The sequence below is a fragment of the Tamandua tetradactyla genome, chromosome X (genome assembly GCF_023851605.1).
Source record: "Tamandua tetradactyla isolate mTamTet1 chromosome X, mTamTet1.pri, whole genome shotgun sequence".
In the NCBI taxonomy this organism is placed as follows: domain Eukaryota; kingdom Metazoa; phylum Chordata; class Mammalia; order Pilosa; family Myrmecophagidae; genus Tamandua; species Tamandua tetradactyla.
The window spans coordinates 89,520,895-89,527,966 of NC_135353.1; the positions used below are offsets into that span (position 1 = coordinate 89,520,895).

Consider the following 7,072-nt stretch of genomic DNA (forward strand, 5'->3'; position numbering starts at 1 on the left):
AATGGGAATGGTCCACATTATGGTCTGGGGGAGTTCTCCCGAACTCTTTTGGTCTCTTGGTTGCGGGGCTGAGACCTGCCCCCTTTTAAGTTTAAAGACTGGGGTTGTTGGTCAGAGTTGCGGCAGAAACGCACCCAGTGGTATCCTTGCCCGCATTTCGGGCAAGGGGTAAGGGGCTTACGCTGCTGTCCGGCACTGGGCCTCAGGCTTCCCCTCAAGGGGGGTGTGGGACCTGGGTGCCGCTGAGGGCACTCCCGAGCAAAATGTCCTGTTTCCCCACAGCGGAAGCAATCTTGGGAGAGGGCAAGGACTGAGGCGAGGCATTGCGAGAGGGCGATGGATAGGGTGGTAGTCAGCTCCTGAGTATTAGGATTGACATTGGAGCACGCCAACACCCAATCTGAAATAGTTTTTTCCCTGATGCCCATTAACGCTTGTTTGAATATAGGACGAGCACCCTCAAAGATGAACTCTTTAGCAAGAAGGTTTTGCCCTTGCGTATCAGCAACTCTTTTTTGACACGCCTCTTGCACTCTCGAGACAAAGGAGGCAAAATCTTCATCAGGCTTTTGGACTAGGGCAGAGAGCTGCTCGGGCTTAGCTGCAGAGCAATCGCGGAAAGCCTTTAGGCCCACTTCCCTTAACTTAAGAAAAAAGGCATATGGGGCCTGTAGATAGACGGATGGGTCAAAGTAGGGACCTGTTCCTAGAAAACACTCGAGAGGGAGGCCCAGTCCTGGAGGACCCTGTTGCGCAGCTGCTTCCCAAGCGGCTTTCTCCGCCTCGGAATTGAAATGAGCTTTCCAGTCTACAAACTGCCCAGGGGTGAGAATGGCTCGGGCTAAAGAGGTCCAATCATGAGGGGTGTTAAGCTCTTGGGCTAGCCCTTCTAGGAGATGGGTAGCGTAGGGACCTGTAAGCCCATCCTCTTTGACTGCTTTGCGCAGTCGCTTTATATCTTCCTCGCTATGCGGAACCCAAGGAAATGGGCGCTGCGGGGAAGGAGTGAGATTGATGGGGAAGAGTGTTGCCTGTGTCGGAGGCAGCGGCCGGGTCGAGGGCCAAGGCTGCTCCGGACTTGGGAGAGGGCTGCCGCCCGTGGGATTGTGGCAGAGTGGCCCGGGTAAAAAGGATGGCACCTGCCTCGGGCACGGCCCTGCGTAAGATGGCGGCGGGGGCACGTAAGATGGTGGCTGCGCTTCCGGGAAGAAGGGGTTGGTGGTGCTGAAGGGAGCGGGGCTGGAAGCCGGGGGAGGGGCAGAAGGCAAGGGGGAGGAGTCAGGAAGTTTCGCCTCCACGTCCTTAGGGAGGGCGGGGCAAAGGTTGCGACTCCCTTCCGGCCCGGGCGGCGAGGAAGAAGGCGGAAGGGTGGAGTTTGGGTTTCCGCCGTTAGCCTCTCCGCCATATTCCCGTAAGGGCGGGTGTTGTTCGAGTCGCTCATTTAACTGCTCGAGCAAGGACTCGGCATCCGAATCGGACTCGGAGCCTGATGACGAGGCCTCCGCAGCAGCCGCATTTACCTGCTTGGGTCGGCCGTCTATGGGGGGCAAGGAGCCTTGAAGGCAGGAGCGGATAGTAAAGAGGGTGGGGAGAAGTCCGGGGGGAAACGCTTGCCCTCATGTTCCATTTTGTCTGTGACCCGGGCAATGAGCTGATCGTAGGTAGCCGGGATCCAAAGTGGACTCGTTAGTAGCCAGGGGTTGAAGGGCAGCAAGAGGTCCCAATAAACCTGAAGCTGACGAGCAGAAACCTTACATCTATGTGTGTCCAACAAGGCGGCCAGGGCGCGCACTTGAGGGACCTGACTCTTAGAGAGAGACTGACCCATGTCGAACTTTGGAGGGGACTACTCACTGCTTGTAGAGACTAGGACTGCGTTTATTTAAGCAGGAGAGTCTAGGGGGCTTACCTTGGTTCAGAAGAGAGGTCCTAGTGTCTCCGGTGTGCGGCGGGCGATGAAGGGTCCCTGTTCGGGCGCCACTTGCCGTCGGAGAGCTCCAGTCGGTCAGGCCGTCTGGCACACCGGGTGGGGTTGGGGAGCGAGCTCACGGAAATTAACCTGGGAAGCCGAAGCCGGCGCCTATCCCCTGCCGGCGGTCACGCGAATGATGTCCTCACAGAGGCCGAATGTGGGTTTAAGCTTTTATTGTTACAGCCGAGATGGGTCACCTGGGGAACCCGAGAGGTGGGACATGGGACAACATGCAGGCTGCACGACGACCCCGCGAAGACCCGGGGCTGAGGGAGCGCTGGGCTTAAGTACACTCGGGGGAGAGGTGGGGTTAAGGGCTCACACGTCAAGAGGAGGGAGCCACTCACACAAGCTTAGCGGCAGTTGCTAGGCAGAAGGGTATGTTTCGGGGATAGGGAAGTATAGAGAATAACAGGAAGGCCTGTGGTTTTGTGGTGGGCTATGGAAATGGGTGGTCTACGACAAGAGGGGGAAGGGGGGAACAGTGAGCTAGGTTACAGATATGGGGGGCAGAGAGTGAACCTAGAGAGGGAGAGAAACATTAAAAAATTTTAAGTTTGGCTAGGCTCCAGTCCCTGAGAAATACGCCACAGAGTGTGATTAGCCAGAAACAAAAGGACAAATACTGTATGGTCTCACTGATATGAACTGACATTAGTGAATAAACTTGGAATATTTCCTTGGTAACAGAGACCACCAGGAGATAGAAATAGGGTAAGATATTGGGTAATTGGAGCTGAAGGGATACAGATTGTGCAACAGGACTGAAAATAAAAACTCAGAAATGGACACCACAATATTACCTAACTGTAATACAATTATGTTAAAACACTGAATAAACTGCATATGAGAATGATAGAGGGAGGAGGGCTGGGGCATAAATGAAATCACAAAGAAAGATAGATGATAAAGATCGAGATGGTGTAATCTAGGAATGCCTAGAGTGTATAATGATAGTGACTAAATGTACAAATTTAAAAAATGTTTTTGCATGAGGAAGAACAAAAGAATGTCATTACTGCAGTGTGCTGAAAATAGATGGTACTTAATATTTTAAATTTTCAACTAATGTGTGAGACTAAAGCAAAACATGTTTACTTGGTACAAATCTATACTTTGACTAGTGCATCTCCTAATATAACTTATGTAGATAGTTGATTGAACACCTTAAGTACCTGGAACTTTGTATAGCACATGAGATTTTGTTGGTTTGTCCAGATGATACCCTGATGAATCCCAGAGTGATTTGATCAGTGAGTGGAAAAGTATTTGCAAAGTCCCCTTTGGGGAATGGTGAGAACAGGGTAAAACTCAACTTCCCCAAGTAGAATTCTTGATATTCTCACAAGCAGTGTGGACAACCAAAGCTATAGGCTGAGCCCCCAGTCTTGGGGTTTGTTCATATGAAACTTAACCCCACAGGGGATAGGTCAAGCCTACTTAAAATTAAGCCTAAGAGTCACCCCCAAGAGAACCTCTTTTGTTGCTCAGATGTGGCCTCTCTCTCCAGCCAACACAGCAAGCAGACTCGCCACCCTCCCCCTGTCAATGTGGGAAATGACTACCAGGGGTGTGGATCTTCCTGACAGCATGGGACAGAAATCCCAGAATGAGCTGAGATTCAGCATCAAGGGATTGAGAAAAACTCTAGAATGAGCTGAGACCCAGCATCAAAGAATTGAGAAAACCTTCTCGACCAAAAGGGGGAAGAGTGAAATGAGACAAAGTGTCAATGACTGAGAGATTCCAAACAGAGTCAAGAGGTTATCCTGGAGGTTATTCTTATGCATTAAATATATATCACCTTGTTATCCAAGATGTAATGGAGAGGCTGGAGGGAACTGCCTGAAAATGTAGAGCTGTGTTCCAGTAGCCATGTTTCTTGATGATGATTGCATAATGATATAGCTTTCACAATGTGACTGTGTGATTGTGAAAACCTTGTGTCTGATGCTCCTTTTATCTACCTTGTCAACAAATGAGAGGAACATATGGAATAAAAATAAATAATAGGGGGAACAAATGTTAAAATAGATTTAGTTTGAAATGCTAGGGATCAATGAAAGGGATCAGTAAGGGGTATGGCATGTAAAATTTTTTTTCTGTTTGTTGTATTTTTCTGTTGTCTTTTTATTTCTTTTTCTGAATTGATGCTAATGTTCTGGGAAATGATCATGATGATGAATATGCAACTATGTGATGATATTGTGAATTGCTGAGTGTATGTGTTGGGAATGTTTGTGTTTCTTGTAATTTTTTTAATTAATAAAAAAGTAAAAAAAAAAAGCCATTCCATTTCTGGTATGCTTCATTTCAGCAGCTAGAAAACTAGAACAGCATCTTTTGCATTCTCATTTTCTATTCATTTAGGTTCCACTTAAGAGTGGAATTGACAGGTCATATGGTAGTTTTTTGTTTAACCTTTGAAGAACCAACAAAATGTTTTCCACAGAGGCTGCACCATTTTAAATTGCGACCAGCAATGTACTAGGGTACCAATTTCTTCTACATTCTTGTCAAAACTTATTTTCCATTTTTAAAACTTGCTAGACACTCGTGCTGGGCTGGGGGCTGAGAGCGCAAGGGGCCATGAGCACAGCAAGAGAGTCCAAACCCCACAGACAGGCACTCCTCTCACAAGACAGAAGTGGCTCAGAGGCTGCTGGAGTAACCCTGTTTTAGTTCCTCATGCATCATCCTTCGCCTCAGCCCTGACACCGCCATGCTCTGGCCGGCTCGCCCTTGGCGAGTGATCCCTCTCAAGCTTGTGCCACACGGATGTGGTTGTCTGGCCTGGGTTTGGGATTTGCGCGGGAGTTGGAGGATGATTGGTGTCGCTGCAGCTGAAAGCAGTGCTTTGGACTCCTCCGCGAAGAAGTGGGGCGGATGCAGCACATAGGAGGCAGTAGAGGGTAGAAGTATTTTAGAACATGGTCAAGAGGTGAGCACTTAAAGATTTGGAGAGTCTAGTAGAAAGTGATGAAGGGGAAAACCCAGAAAGCAGTCATAGGCCACTTACAAGAAATTGTTGACCTAAGAGAGAGGCATGATTCTATTGCTGAAGAACAGAAAAATCTTAGATATGAAAATTCAAAAAGAGCCTTACAAGAAGAGAAGATTAGAAGAAGACTCTTTATATGCTGCACAACATGAAGCAGCCAGGGTAGCAAAGCAGTGAAAGCTCTTGGAGCAAGAAAGGTAGAGGATTGCGCAGCGATACAATCCTTCCAACAATGGGGAATATCAAAGTTCTGGACCAGAAGATGACTTTGAATCTTTTTTCTGAGAAATATAAAATCACAGTATGAAGTTTTTCGTGGTAGACTGGTCAGATGCTACCGTTTTGACAAATACAGAAAGCAGTTGTGACTTAATGACCGAGATGAAATCAACCAGTGGCAATGATGACAGCACATCCTTAGCTCTAGAGTGGGAAGATGAAGGAGGAATGAATAGAATTTCCAATGAGAGAACGTTCCAAAACAAAGGAAGGTATTCTTTGGACAGCACTTAAGTGTAGCAGCAAGAAAACTGATTGTAATCCTACCTCAGCTTTTGATGATTCCAATGGGCTGGAGTGGCAAAATGATTTTGTTATGATGAAATGGATGATAATGGCAATTCTGAGTATTCTGGATCTGTAAATCCTGTATTAGAAGTAATTCTGGCATAGAGCATTTTGCTACAGATCAGCAGAATCGGTAGGGTAAAATTGTGTGATCTTGTTTATCAGTTATGACCAAATGTTAAAATTCAATCAGAATGCATAAATGGTTGTGCTGAGCCTTTTTGTAAAGGAGGGGTAAGAAACCATTTTGTAAAAGTTTATTAGAAAGGAATAGGAATGATATGTCTGAATGACTTCAGAATTAAGTTCAATTTCATCATCTGCCTTCTGCATTTCAAGAAAAATTAAATCATTCTGTCATACTACTGATTAAATTTGTTTTAACTATATTTTCTTTATAACATTCTTTGGATTTTCACTTTTTAAAATAGTTTTATTAACTTCACTTGGAATGCTTTATTGTCAATTTCAGTATCTAAATGTGAAAATATTAAAACATTTAAAAAATTACCATTAGATGTGAAGGGAGCATGAAGATTGATTGCCAGATTCAGATATAGAATATTGTTCCCTTTTCCAGAATTATTTATTTATATGATTTGTTTTCTAGTTTTAAGTATAATTTATTGGGTAGATGTCCCTAAAAGAATGGTAAAGTATCCATTTCTTTCAAAACTTATTGTGTATTCTAGCTTAATAATGTTGATTGACTGCAAGCAAAGGATAATATGATGAAAATAAGGTTTTAGAGTTTGGACATTTAAAGTTGTAATAATCAAAAGTAATATTTAAGAAAATATGCATTTACTTTTCACTTCATTTTACATTGTCACTATAAATGAATATTGGTTTAAGTTCATTGACTTATTACATTTCTAGATGTCATTTTAAAAAATTCTACATTTCCAATGAAATTTTACATTTTCATCTTAAATGAGAACGATTTTACACAGAACATACTCTCTGTGCATGATTTATTAGGGAGGGAAAACTAAAAAGAGATACTATGGATGTTTTAAAGTAAATAAAATTCTTTCTGGTATGAAAGGATCCATTGATTTATTAAACTTTTCATTGCCTTGTAGTACAAGGTGCTTTTAAAGAATGGAACTAATTATATTAATATATACATTTTATGATATACAGTAGCTCTTCTTTTCCCTAAAGTTTATGTATTAATTTTTTATGGATATATTTTATATATTCACATACCATGTAATCATCCAAAGTGTCAACCAATGGTTCACAATATCATCATACAGCTGTGCATTTATTATTGCAATCGACTTTTTTTCTTGTAATAAATAACATATATCCAAAAAACAATACATTTCAAAGTACATTGCACAATTAGTTGTAGTACAGATTTCAGAGTTTGGCATGGGATACAATTCCAAAATTTCTAAAGTTTAAGTATTAATTGAAAAGGCCAAGAATATAAAACACTCCCTGACATAATTGCTTTACTTGATTTCATTGAGGGTTGAATAAAATTTTAGTAAGCAATCAGTTTTTTAGTTTTTTCCCTTAGT

General features: G+C 43.6%; 1 pseudogene; it reads left to right on the forward strand.

Annotated features, from left to right (window-relative positions):
- The first annotated feature begins 1,955 nt into the window (after positions 1-1,955).
- On the forward strand, positions 1,956-5,677 carry LOC143671922 (AP-1 complex-associated regulatory protein pseudogene; annotated as a pseudogene).
- Positions 5,678-7,072: the final 1,395 nt, after the last annotated feature.